This window comes from Manis pentadactyla, chromosome 16 (genome assembly GCF_030020395.1).
Source record: "Manis pentadactyla isolate mManPen7 chromosome 16, mManPen7.hap1, whole genome shotgun sequence".
NCBI classification, from domain to species: Eukaryota; Metazoa; Chordata; class Mammalia; order Pholidota; family Manidae; genus Manis; species Manis pentadactyla.
The window spans coordinates 56,280,958-56,294,884 of NC_080034.1; the positions used below are offsets into that span (position 1 = coordinate 56,280,958).

At 41.3% G+C, this 13,927-nt stretch overlaps 1 long non-coding RNA gene across 2 annotated transcripts in view; it reads right to left on the reverse strand.

Moving 5' to 3' along the window:
- LOC130681313 (uncharacterized) overlaps window positions 1–13,404 on the reverse strand; it is a 30,978-nt gene extending 17,574 nt beyond the window's left edge. For both annotated transcript variants that reach the window (XR_008994362.1, XR_008994363.1), the window contains exons 1-2: window positions 13,217–13,404; window positions 27–3,301 (exon numbers count right to left, since the gene is read on the reverse strand). This is a non-coding gene — a long non-coding RNA (uncharacterized LOC130681313). The remainder of the gene's footprint in view (window positions 1–26; window positions 3,302–13,216) is intronic.
- Between the last annotated feature and the right edge of the window lie 523 nt (window positions 13,405–13,927).

The window sequence follows — 13,927 nt, forward strand, 5'->3', positions numbered from 1 at the left end:
AAAATAAAATACTTTAAAACACTAACCTAGTCCTTAATATTTTCTCTTCTTTTCCCCTTCTCTTTCCCTTCTCTTCTTCTTCTACTGAGGTATGGGATATCAGGACCACATGGTTTGGGAAATATAAGTACTTTGTTGGGCACTGCATAGGGAAAGGGAAAGAAAAAAGGAAGACTGAAATAAAAGATAGAAACCCAGAACCCAAATATAATTAACAATCTCATCCAGGACCAGACCAAACAGCAAAGTACTTAAAACTACTTGAGATCAAGTGTGTTCAAAACTCAACCCATAGTCCTATCCCCAATTCACATTTGACTCACGCAGGTCTCATTCAGGGCCCTCTACATCTTCAAGCACTGAGAAGCTCATGGTTTCCTGCAATGAATGCCCCATCAAGGTCTTCCCATATGTGCAGTAGACCAGTTTTTCTGTATTTCTAGTACTTTCTTAAGGAACCAACTGTCCCTCAATCTTTAATAGCACCTTTTGGTCCAGATGATTCCAGAGATTGCCAAGTTTCTATCTTTATCCAACCCCAGACTAGTCTTAGTCAATTTTGGCCACTCCCCTTCTGGCCATGAAGGTTGATTTAGGGATGGACATGTGATCCAACCCAAGCTAATCAGAGCCCTCTCCTGACCTCCAGAGTCAATGGGAGAGAGATGGTACCTCTTCCTCTGAGATGGAAAGTTCGAAGATCTACATCGGCAGCATTGCTAGGAACTTGCCTGTGAATGTAAGAGTAGAACGGGGCTATGCGCTGCTGAAGAGCCTTCAAATTCAGGATCCAGTCATATCTCAACTTCCAAAAGGTTCTCTCTTTTTCTCTTCTTTTTTAAAGCAAGATTGAGTTAGGTTTCTTTCCCTTATTACGGAAAGTCTCATTGGAGTGTGCAGCTCTGGGAATGAGGGCCTTTCCTCTGAGGGATTCCTTTCCTTAAGAGAGTCTGTCTGAGATCCCTGGAACATTCTCCATCAGCTTGCTGCCACCTATGTCTCTAGCATACCTGCTCTCTGGGAGTCCCATCAGGAGACACAGTGAGGAGCAGAGTGGAAAGAAACAGGTCTCTCTCCAGGTCCCTTCCATCTCCCTTGGCGTGTGGTTTAACCAAGAAGGAAAGCCCTGTTAGGCCAGCGTCTCAGAGGACCTGTTAGAAAGTTGGCTGTGTGTAAAACTTATGACAAAGACTAAAAAGGGACTGTTATTTATTTTTTAATTTTATTCCTCTCCGGCATTATTTATATTTCACTAAGAATGGACGGCAGAGCTATTCTCTCTTGGCTAAGTGCCAAATCTGGAATGTGCCCAGCCAGCTTACCGGAAAGTTCTCTCAGAAAGCCACGGCGCCGCCATGTGAGAGAAGACCCCGTTCTGATGGAACTGGAAGTTGGGGTAGCTCATTTCCCACCGACAGTTGTCTTTCAGTAAACAGGGAGGATGGCTCTGAAATGCAGACGGCTTGGTTGCCTGGGATCTGGGAAGCGCACGGTTGCCTCCTGACTGAAACACTCCAGTGAATCTTTTTTGGCCTTTTCATCCCCAGAAAGAATAAGTCTTAATCACAATAACATTTATTCTCATGTCAATATTTCTTGAATACTTTACCCAAAAATGAAAGAAATGAAAGAAAAACAAACAAAAAATGAAAGGAGAAACTAACATTAGGCTATTTTGTCTTCGTGTCAACCTCTAACATGTGGTAATTTTCCATGACTGACACATGAAATGACCAGCTTGGAGGAAGAAGGAGAGTTGTTGATTCATGGCAGCAATGGACAGAAATTTTTACGAAAGGGTATCAGGCTGTTTTCGTAATGAGAGACAGTTCAGTTAGACATGAATGCAACAATTTTATGAAGGTTTCACATGAAATCTAAAGCACAAACATAAATGAACAATCAAAAACTAAACTATGGTAAAACATGTCATTATACCCCCCAAAACAGCTAGCATATTACTCACTATACAAGAAAAACTTTGCTTATATCTGAAATCATTTAGGAACTTGCTAACAATGTGCTGATGAGAAAAGGGTGGAGCTGGAGAGGCAGATAAAACAGAAAAAATGGTAGAGCTCTTGATAGTATACTTATTAATACAAAGAAATGTATTATCCTGAATTTAAAAGCATGAAAACATAATTTCCAAAATACTATAAGTCACTAAAATGCCAGAGTATTCCCATAATAGTAATAAATTGGAAGTGATAATAATGGACTTGGAGTGATTTAGACTTGGGTCCTTTTTTGGTTGGATCACCCAGGGCTACCTTTAGCCTCAATTGCATCCTAAGTATATATGGTACTGAAATCCCAACACCTGGGCCATTAAAACATGTACCTTCACTTCAAAAATCTGACTTCTGTATATACATCTCGTTCCATAGGCCTCAGCGTTAGCATTATCGACAGTATCTCTCACTCATCTCTTTCGCCACTTTAAAGCTTCTTTCCAAAGCAACCTCCATGAAACTTGGATACAATGAGCAGATTGCTTTCTGTGGAAACTTCTGAAAAAGGGAGTGCTGATGACAGGGTGTGTGTCTTCTCATCATCAAACCACCACCAAGAAGGGAAAATAGTCATCTAAGCACTGTGGCTCCCTCGTCAGAGTTCTCCCTCTGCCACATTTTTTAAAAATCTGGGAATCAGTCAATCATTCCTCTCCCCAACATCCATGCCCTTTGAAACACAATGAAGCTACGGTTCAAGCGTAGGCGGTTGTAGAGATGAAAATTAGAGAGTATGAATGAAGATTGCTGCAAAGAAGTAACTCCATTTCTTTAAGCTCTTAGAGGTGTGCACATCTCCTTGCTTGTTTTATTACTTCCTCCCATTGCTGTAGAATCCGTAGTGCCTGTGCAAGTTGTGGAGCTGTTTCTTCACCCAATTCCAAAGAACGTTATGCTTCTGAATCTTCAAGTGGTGCTGCCCCTGACTCCCTGCCCTCCCCCACATCAGTATTTGCCTCTGGATATGAGAGCACATCTACTTAAACCAATCCAAGATTGTGACCAGGGCGAAACGACAGGGTCTGACAGCATTACACTTCTCCCAGCACTGCTGATAGATTTTGTGTGTGTGTATAGTTGGTATATGTATGTCGCTGTAGTTGTCTGTAACTTTATCATGCATTTCCATGGATATGACACTGTTGAGCAAGAGATCCTGTTATGTTGCCTTTGCTCAAGAAATGGAAATACAAGAAGGTAAAGTTATTTGTCTCGGTTTCACAGAGCAAATTTACCGTGGCATGCTCCTCAGCCAGACCTGGTTTGGGAGTCAGCATGCTCCTTACCTGCATCGAGAAGAGAATCATATGCTCCTTTTGGTCTGGAAAATGAAGTGGAATTTGATGAGGAAGAAAACTGATGTAATTATGCACGGCTATCAAACTTACCGGAGTAAAGAAACCCTGCAAGGAAACGCTGAATTAACTCAAAACTAACTTAAAGGGATTTGGGTTTTATGATTTCACTGACCGGGTTGGACAGTCACCTGTGTGCACAGAGGACTGCTTACTTTATGGAATATTTTCATAGTTCTGAAAATTGATAATGTATCACTGCCAGCTCTAATTTTGTTTCCTGTTCTAGGAAAAGGTCATCCCCCTCCTACTTATTAAATTTGAAAAATAAATAATGAAAGCAGTATCTCAACAGACTTAATGTGTTTATTCTACACTACAAGAATGTGAAATAATTGGGCAATACATTGTGGGGAGAAAAGACTAGGAGAACAATTTGTTGTGCTTAATAAACTAACTTTGACTCTATCTGCTGAAAAGATGGTTATTGATGGTTATATATCTTCATCATGAGCACTGGCCTAAAACTTTATCAGGAGGAAATAAAAATACTCAAAGCTGTGGTTGATGAAACAGTTTTTACCGGCTTAGGGCAATTGCTTCAGAGAAAGAGTACAAATGTTTGAATTTCCCATCCATTTGTTACAGGGGAAGAAGGAAACATTTCACAGAGATAAGCTGCCCTGTTGAATACTGAAGGAATTTAAAAAGCAAAAATATCAGTGTTGACTCAACTGCAGGCACAGAACTACAGATGGCTGTAGGACACAGTTAACCTTTTATTTTTATTGTGGCTTAAGGAAAAAAATTACTTTGCCAATACCAGCCATTCCCATGCATTTAATACAATGTGGAAAACCTCTCTTCAATCTTCAAAATGTAAGAAATATTTTCCTTAAAATGTAACCTGGAATGGTGGTTGCCAGGGTCTGGATAGTGGGGAAAATGGTTGGAGGGTACACAAAAAGTTTCAGCGAAGCCAGACAAACAAATTCTGAAGACCTAATGTACAGCACGATGACTTTCGTTAACAATACTGGGTTGTACTCTGGAAATTTGCCAAGAGAGGCGATCTTAAATGTTCTCACCCCACACATAGAGCTCTGGCAACTATGAGAGACAATGGATGTTATAATTAACGTGATTGTAGAGATCATTTCACAATATACACATAGCGAAACATCCTATTGTACACCCTAAATATATACAGTTTTTGTCAATTATACTTCAATAAGGCTGGAAAATATAAAAAATAAAATGTAACTCACCTTCTAATGAATGAGGCTGAGTAAGTAAGGAAATATTAAGGGATACCTCTGAAACAAATTATCACTGACTCGCTAATGTATAGATGACTCACCTATGATGAAAGTTAATTACTTTAATAATGATAGTTATTATTTTAAGTCTATGTTTTGAGGATCTTCCAGAGCTTTCTAATTCTGACTGCACCTATCAGAGGGAGGTAATGGGGAGTCACTTGTCTCCAAGTCACGGAATGTTTCTGTGGCACGGAATGCCAAAGGTCACAAAGTCCCCAAGGGAACAGAAAGTGTACCCACAACTTCTCTCCAAGAGGCGTGCTCTTCAGCTGTGGGTGTAGACTTAGTCACAACAGAGAGGTGAGGCCAGTAAGCCAGAGTGGAGATAGGATTCCTACAGATACCAGACCTATTACCCAGAATGTGGTTTTCTGTTAAAAATATCTCCTTGTAGACTGCTTATCAAAAGGGAAACTGCTATCCATGGGCAACATACAGCTCAAGGACCAAACTGGAAATGTGAACTACTGCTTAGAGAAAATGAGCCCAAGAACCCACATGAGATTCCCTAGTCTGATAGGGAGTAGTCCGGATTTCATTCCAAATCCATAAAGCACATGGGAGGCCTGATTATGTCTTTCTTCCCAGCTTAACTGGTTGTTATGAAGTTGTGCGAATTCAGCAGCCATCAGTTGCTTCCCTGACTGCTGTCTGACAGCACCACCACCCATGACTTTCCCATCTGATTCTGCACTCCCAACAGACTCTTCAGTTACAAAGCATTTTATACTTGTGAAGTTTTTTTCACCAGAATGAATCTGCTCCTTTCTCGATCTTCTGTAAAAATATAATGACGTGAAGTTAGAGTGGGGAACAGGCCAAGTCCAGTACAAGCCTGAGACTTCAGCCCCTTCTGCCTCAGGACAAGAAGTGGCTAAGCAGTCACACAGCCCATATGATGGCAGGACAATGACATAATAAGAGTAACAGCAAAAGAAAAATCTTGAATAACAGCTGTCATTTCATACTTATGCCATAGTCAGAAATTTCTTCTAAGGCTCGGAAGTAGGATCACATTTTACAGAGGTGTGAAGTGTTGCTCAGATGCCTGGGTAGCTTTCCTAACGCCTTAGACCTCAGTGATGACAAAGCTCAGACTGCCGATCACGTCTTCCGTACCGAATTCAGTCCTCTTCCTTTTCCCACTACATAGATTCTCAGCTAGTGAAACTGAACCCTTTGAGGAAAGGGAGATTTTCATAACTCTCATCTGGCTATGGAAGGGAATATGTTCCCAAACTGGTCTATTCCTCTTTGAGCATGTATTTATTTTTCATTATTATTACCTTACTTTTTAAAATAGCTCTTAACTTGGTTGCCTAATCTGGTGGCATGAAGCCAAACAGTGCACCGTGGGTGGTGTGAACCTGCACGAATACAAAGATAAGGGCAGAAGTGTACTCAAGTGAGACTTGGTAGAGATTTGGATCTTGGAGTCCATGAGAGGTAAAGCCGTAGCTCCTCAGGACGATGTGTCATGCTAGTTCTGGTCCTCATTAGTATCTTTCATCAGTAGGTGAGAAGGAAGTCAGGAACTTCAGGCTCTGATTAATTTGTGCATGTGTCATAGGCCAAGCTCTAGATCATGAGCTGGTCTCTCCCTGTCCTCTTAATACTTCCTTCTTTCTCTGATCCCTATGCTTTTCCCAGCAAAGCTTCTTTCAGTAACGATGCTCATGAAGCTCTAGTGCAAGTGACTATAAAGGAGCAACACGTAATTAATTAGAGTTTTATTGTTACTCTCCCTTCCCACCCCTCATCAGTGAATATGCTGGCGATCCACAGAGCTGACACATTCTCCACATGACACCATCTGCAATAAATCCACGGCTTGATCTCTTTCATCCTTTTTTGAAATCCAAACTTCTCCACCTACTCTTACATAGATTTGATTAAAATATTTATCGACTGCATGCTGCCAATCGTTTTGGAGCCCTCTGTGTCTTTGATAGAAAATATGTACATCACACAGAAACATCAGCAATTGTTTTAGGGTCATCTCTTCCCTAAAGTTAATTCTGCACATGGTCAGAGTTCAATAACTATCTGTTGATTTAATCCACAGAAGGCTGAAAGTACAGTAAAATGTAATCATTTGGATAACTATAAGAAAGGTCAAAGTGAGTTAAAAGCTTAAATTGGAAAATACAGCCATTGCTGTCAAAGGCATACAGAATGGATTAAATAGGCCTAAGTGCAATGTCATATGGCAATCCTCCAGATTTCTATTTTGATGAAGAGATTGAAAGGATTCATAATTAGAACTTTAGTGGGAATGGAACTGGTATTTTATTGCTCCAGAATCCTTCCTTTTGGAGTCTTGTTTATTCCATTTGCTTTGTCAAATCTTCTCTTCTTAGATGGAGCAAATGCAAGTGTAGTTCACTCCCTGTCCAAACACCTGCAGTGTCAATGAGCTGGACTCGAGAGTGATGGTTTAGGTCAGAAGGATGAACATTTGCCTGCTGTCATGGAACTCGTAATAGCCCTGATTGATTTTACTAGCTGGCCAAGATCCTTTGGCCTCCAACAACTGTAAATTGCCTCATTGTTTTTTAAGGCCATGGCTCATAAGGAATTCATCTGTAACACTTAACAGCTAACAGTGTTCTCTCCAGGTGCAAAGGACTTCTTCATATTTGCAAGCTGTTCCTCTTACTGTCCCTAAAACATGCATTGCCTTTTTGACCTCTTTGCTTTTATCTGGCCCATGGGTTCCCTTTTTACATATCCAATCTCCACTCAACTTTTAAAGAGTCAATTTCAATTCCTCCTTGAAGCCTTCCATGATCATCTGAGATTCAAGGGCTCTCATTCTTTTGCATACTCAGCATGTATTCACCTCCTGGCTATATTTTCTTGTGCACACAATGTATCTCCCTCCGAATTCTTGAAAGCTCCTTGAGAAGGGAGGACTCCTTTGCTTTCTTTTTCTGGAATCACTGATTCATTCATTAGGATTTTTTTTTTCTGTGGGTTAGCCATGTTAAAAAAGATGGAAAAGTTCCTTTGGCCACAAGGGCCTTACAGTCCATTTATGAGATAAGTCAAGGTTCAGAAGGATTAAGTGGACTATGCACAAAATTAAGTAGTGGAAACTTGAGTGTGAAAGTGTTGTACTACTCATTTTTATCAAAACTTTCCACTCTCCTCATGACCCTTAAGTTAGATTTGACCATGGAAGTTTGAGTCACTGCTTTTCTGCCTTTAAATATCTTTAGCCTTCCGTTGTGGAGTTAGTTTGCTAGCACTGCCATAACTCATTATCACTCAGACTGAGCAACAGAAATTCATTATGTCAGTTATGGAGGCAGAAGCCTGAGATCAGGTGCCGATAGGGTTGTTTTTTCTGAGGCCTCTCTCCTTGGCTTATAGATGGCTGCTTTTTCTCTGTGTTTTCTCATCTTCCCTCTTTCCATGTCTGTGTCTGAATTTCCTCTTCTTATAAGGACACCAGTCATGTTGGGTTAAGGCCCACCCATATGACCTCATTTTAACTTAATTACTGTGCAAAGACCCTGTCTCCAAATATGGTCACATTCTGAGACAGAGTTGGGACTTCAACATATGAATCCGGAGGGAAGGAGAGAGACGATTCAGCCCATAATGGTTTCCCTGACATTATTTTTCTTCCATCTACTCTGGGGGGGATGCTTTCTAAACCTACTAACATAAATCTAAACTACACATAATGTGCCCCCTCCCCTTAAGTCAGTTCAATATCAGGAGCTAATTTCTCCCAACAAAGTAATTTTTCTCAAGAAGAAAATGAGTCCTTCACCTTCGAATAGAAACAGCAGTGCTGTTCTAGCTTTGAAAAGGTCTCTGACATCTTTAATGTCTGCTGAGACCCCACCCACCCTCTTATTCCTGTAGCTCTTGTTGCCTGCAAGCTGTGTCACTACAATCCCCCATGCTGGGTCCACTCCAAATGGGACCAAGGCACACTTGGTTTTTCTTCATAGCTAAGCCTTTGGTGGGCATCAGGCAATTGCCACGACATGTCAGAAAGTATCTGTCAGGTAATCTCAGTCTACACTCCATCAGACGGTGAAATAGAACAACTTAGCAACTAACTAGTGGAATTAAAAATAAAACACACACCAGAGACAGTCCATTCTACTCAAGGGCTTTCTGACCCCATGGCACTACAAAGGGGCTTCACCCAAATGTGATGGAGGGTAAAATCTGTGGATCAAGAAAGATATGGGTGGAACACCACGACTCTGTTTTGTATCAGGCTGTGGAACAGTGGAATTGAGTATCATTTTATTTTCCATCCATATAGTCTTAGAGGACTTAATGTGACTGGGAACATTTTAATTAATTATCTGTGATAGCTTGGGGCATGGATCTGTCCATTCTGTGCAGAAGGCCACCATGACAGTTAAACATTATGAGAGAAAGAGGGAGGCAGGCACTGACCGACACTACATGAGGTGACTGAGTTGGGGAGGACATCAGTGTTGACAAAAGCAGGTGCACAGCAGATTCCCAAGGGCACTGGCTCGGGCTGAGCATTACTCTCCAGCCCCTTTCACTGAATTTTCAATGATTGGATTTGTAATAAAGTGAGAATAAAGATATGAGAGTGTAAGCATCACTGCTTGATATATTCATTCAATATGGAGCCACTCATTCACCAGATAGTTTTTGAAAACTGATCCTGTGCCAGACACCATGCTCATAGAAGCTGTGTTGGTGTAAATATATATTTTTTAAATTTTGTTATCATTAATCTATGGTGTAAATATTTTTATATTTGCCAAGGCCTAAACTTCACTCTGATCTGAAGATATAAAGGGGGAGAAAAAGCTGGTTCTGAGATAACAACAGTAAACCTTTATGAAGTGCTTCCTGTGTGCAGGTGCTGTTGTAAAGATGTTACATGTAACTTACGTCATCCTCATAGCAACCTTCTAAGGTAGAACCTATTATCATCTCCACTTCCCAGCTGGGGGACTGAGGAGCAGGCAGGGGAAGTAAGAGGCCCATGGTCACCCGGCTAGTACGTGGGGAAGCAAGGGTTCGGATGAGGACAGTTCAGCTCTGGATTTAATGCTTTTATCATTTGTAGAGGAAAAAATGCTGTTTACAAACTCTGATATACTTTGATGCCAGAATATAATTTTTTTTGTTGTTTATTCATGTATTTGTTCTTGGTCCCTAGATTAGGGGAAATTTGTTAGGGACAGCTTTGTCCAAGTTTTTTTGTGTAAGACAGGTCAACATTAACATCATCATGGATCATAAAGACATATTGTCTAGGCGATTACCTAAAACTGTCAGAAGCCAAAGAAATGCCTATTTATCTCAACAAGTAAATGGAAGAGATCAAATTCAATTTACTTTCAATAAACAAGTCTTTAAAGTTATACCAATCTCTGGAGGATAGAAGCATCACCCACTAAAGTTGTCTGAATAAATTCTGTGTACCTGGAGTATAAAAGATTGGTATCTTTCCTGGCTTGAGATGGGGAAAGCATAGTAAGAAAAATGAAAGAGAAGAGAACTTAATATTTCAACAACTATTTCTAGCAATAAAACAACAATGCTACTTCTCCCCAAAAAAGACCCCACTACTCAACTAGTATTTATCTATCACCAGAAAGATCTGAATTGGACCAATTCCCTTCCTTTGCATCCTGCATTCCTTGGGTATCCTTTGCCATCATGTAGACTTCAGACTACCTCCCGCCATCCAGCGGCCAACACCCAGGTCAAGGGCATTCCTTCCCAACAAGGAGAACGAATAATCTTCCTTTTGATTATTCATTTATACTGGTGTCTTTCCATTCATGTCAGTCCTTAAGAAAGGCAACTCTATTTCCCTTCCAAATTTTCTTGTAACTAAGTATATTTTGCAAAGATCTTCTCCAATTGGTTTTCTACTTGGCTGCTAACTTTACTAATAACCTCAATGCAAATAGAAATTTGTCACTTTAGAAAAGTGACTTTTCTTTGTATTATTCTCACCTTTATATATTTATATTTATAAAGCAGGATATGAATCCTACTCACATCACATAAATTAAGATTATATATATTACAAAGAAAAATTTGTATTGCAATGTTACTTCAGGGGATTCATAACATTCAGTTTATAGAATCTGACATGACATGGAATTTACTTAAAAAAATATATGTATGGTTGGGAGACAGTTCTCAATGGATTGCTTATGTTCTGCACATTTTGTGAGTGTAGGTATTGACTGCCTTTGTTGTGAACTACCTTTTCAAAGATTTTGTTGCCTTTGTTGATTGAAAGTATCTTCCTCTGGAGCAAAGGACAGGCATGCTTATTATAAAAGATTCTGGTCCCCTAAGCTCAGGGTTCCTATTTTGTAATGCAACCCACTGTGTGTACCTGTGTCACATGGCTCTCTTTGAATTGTATCACGTAGTTGAGGCTGTGGAAAGGCACAAGAGAATGCTGATACTTGGCACACTGTTATGTCACAACGTTCTTTGTCTTTGACCCAGGGGTCTCATGTCTGCTGCCAGCACCTATGAAATAATGGCAGCCTAACTTTTTAGCTTCTAAGTAAGGTAAAACCTTAGATCCTTTACAGTTTTTGACACATGGAATTTGTAAAATAATTTCATTTTGAATGGGCACGCTTAGTAATGAACCAAACTATTTCCTCTGAGATATTATCTGTGAATCAGATCTACTATTTTATGTCAAATCGTATTTCAGAGAAGAACGAATATACCAGTTTAACAATTGGCTCTTCATCCCAAAACTTCAGTAGTGCTACATTCCTAAAGCCAGTCGTTTCTGAGTAATAGAGGGAAGCAGGGAGTGATGTAACACATAAACATTCTTTCTTACATGTTGGCTTTAATCTCCTTATGATAAATTTTCCAAAAGCAAGTCACATGCCAGCAAAAGACAATTCCAGGCATTTTCAAGCTTGTGGAAGGCACAATAAATAGGAGAGGAACAGCTGCAAGAACTTTGTTCAGGTTTCCGATCATTGTACTAACATAAGTAGGATTTGGATCAAATGTCAGATAATAAAAGAGAGAAAGGTGGAGATTGCAGGACTTCTTTTAAAGGGGCAAGTCTTTCTTCACTTGTTCTCTTGGTTAGAAGAAGCATGCTTATATGAAGCTGTTAATAATTAAGAGTGGTGTGTATTAACTGAATCTCCACTTTATTACTTGCCTTGCTCACACAGCCATCAACCAGCTCAGCTTTGCCTGTACTGAGCCAGCAGGAGAGGCAAAAAGCAGCAGAGTGTGCGTGGTCTCTTGGAGTTCCCTTCCAGGCAAATGCAGGGCTGCATGTGGAAGCAATATTCCACTTGACTAACGTTATCTGACCTCACTTAGAATGTTTCCTTCTGCTCCCATTCTCATCGGTCCAGGGATTTATAACCCTCTGAAGTCATTTTAGTAACCAACACCTTCTAACCAGCGTAGAGAGACGAGAAATGGCAGAGGACGTTCACATCATTAACCTCGTTTTTGCAGGACAGAGCCAGGCTCGGAGCCTCTCCTCCTCCGCCGCCACTCAGCCGGCTCCTTCTCTGACTAGCCCTGTCCTGGAAAGAGCTGCCTCACCAACATTCTCTTCAGAAATGTTGGAGAGACTCCAAAAGTCGGGTCAGGAAAATCGTCTCCAACATGTGGGTACAAATAAGGTCATGCTGAATAATAGGCAGAGTTAACTGGCTCCGGGCACCTACTTTCAGAGTGAGGCCCTCACCTTGCCACCCCCGAAATGCCTCCGGGTTGTTTCTGGGCCTCCCGTGGTGGCTGCCACACGTGCTCACCAGGAGTCTTCTTCTGCTTGTCCACACGTGAGACACCCCTGCTGCCCGGCCCCTTTAGCAACTGGATGCACAGCTAGAGGATAAATCCTGATGTCCCCCAACCGCACACCTGTGGGCACCCAAGCTTGTTCATAGGGAAAATGGTCGGCTCCTCATACTGTACTGTCCCCATTAGGCACAGTCCTTGTCACCGCGGCCAAGAGAGGCTCTGCCTGAGCCTCTGTCTCTCTCAAGCCCCCTGCAGTTCTCTTTTGAGAAAGCTCTTCCCTGGTCCTGGACGGGGCTGGGAGACAGGCACCCGCCCCCAGAGCAGCTTCCTTACCTGAACTCCAAGCTTTCTGTGGGAACCTCCTCCTCAAAGGCCCTTCCCTTTAATGCAAATCAGTATGCAAATAGGCCTTGAGGCTACCACCCAACCATCAGTTCATCATCCTGTGAATAATTTGAGTACAGCCTCCCTGAAACCCAGAGAGCATTTTGCAATTCTTTTATGACTTTCACAACTGCCATCAGGGAGCTGAGAATAGCAAACAACACGAGCCAGAGTAAGTGGATGCTTGCTGACTGGCTATCTGTACTGATAAATAAATGCCCCTCCTGCTGTCGCAGTCAGAAGAGGAAGGTAGGAGCCAGGCCTGAATTATAGAAATCTGTGTGCCCGACATGACCACTGATTCTAGAGAACAGAATAAACTTGCATTAATCAATAGAACACATAGAACCTCTTAGTCGGTGAGATGAGCACCATGCAGCTGGCTGGCTTACAAGATCTTAACAAGTATCTGTGCCCAAATCCAACTCACCTGAGTCATCCGCGGCTGTACCAGGCAAGGCATCCTGATTTTGAGATGCCTGTCTCTTCATGTTCAGGCAAGCAACCACTGATTGTCTCCCCTTCATCCCAAATGCATGTCAGTTGGGTGCTCAATAGTAAATGTGGGCACAGGGATTCAGATAGTGGTTACATCGGCCTCAGCTATGCAAGGACTTCTGGGAGGGGCTAGTAGTCGGTGAGTCAGGAGGTCGCCAAAATGCTGTCTAGTGGGTCAAACTCTGCTTCAGGTTCATGGGTTATGAAAGAATTGCAGCTTAGAGAGTGATGTCATCCCTTTGCCCCACTTTTTGTAATGTTAAGGCTTTCCTAGTCATCCAACGAGTTAGAAATCTGGGGAAGAAAGTTAAGAAATTCTACTTTGAAGCATTTGGAAATAGGAGAAATGGATACAGGAAATGGGAACTATATTAAAGGTTAGATAGCCTTGGTGAAAGGGCAAAGGGAAAGTTTATTGGAAGGGTTTTGGTAGTATAGTTCAGACAGGAGATAAGTGCAAATCTGACAGGTAAATTCAATAAAGTAAAGAACATTAGGATGAAACTCAAAGACATCTCTTGCATCTCCATCTGATCATAAACAGAAGCTAAGAGTAAATATTATTTCCCCAATACTCATGCAGAGAATGTCACAAAATGATGGTGTCAAAAGAATTAGTGCAACTTTGCAGGTTTCAAATGCT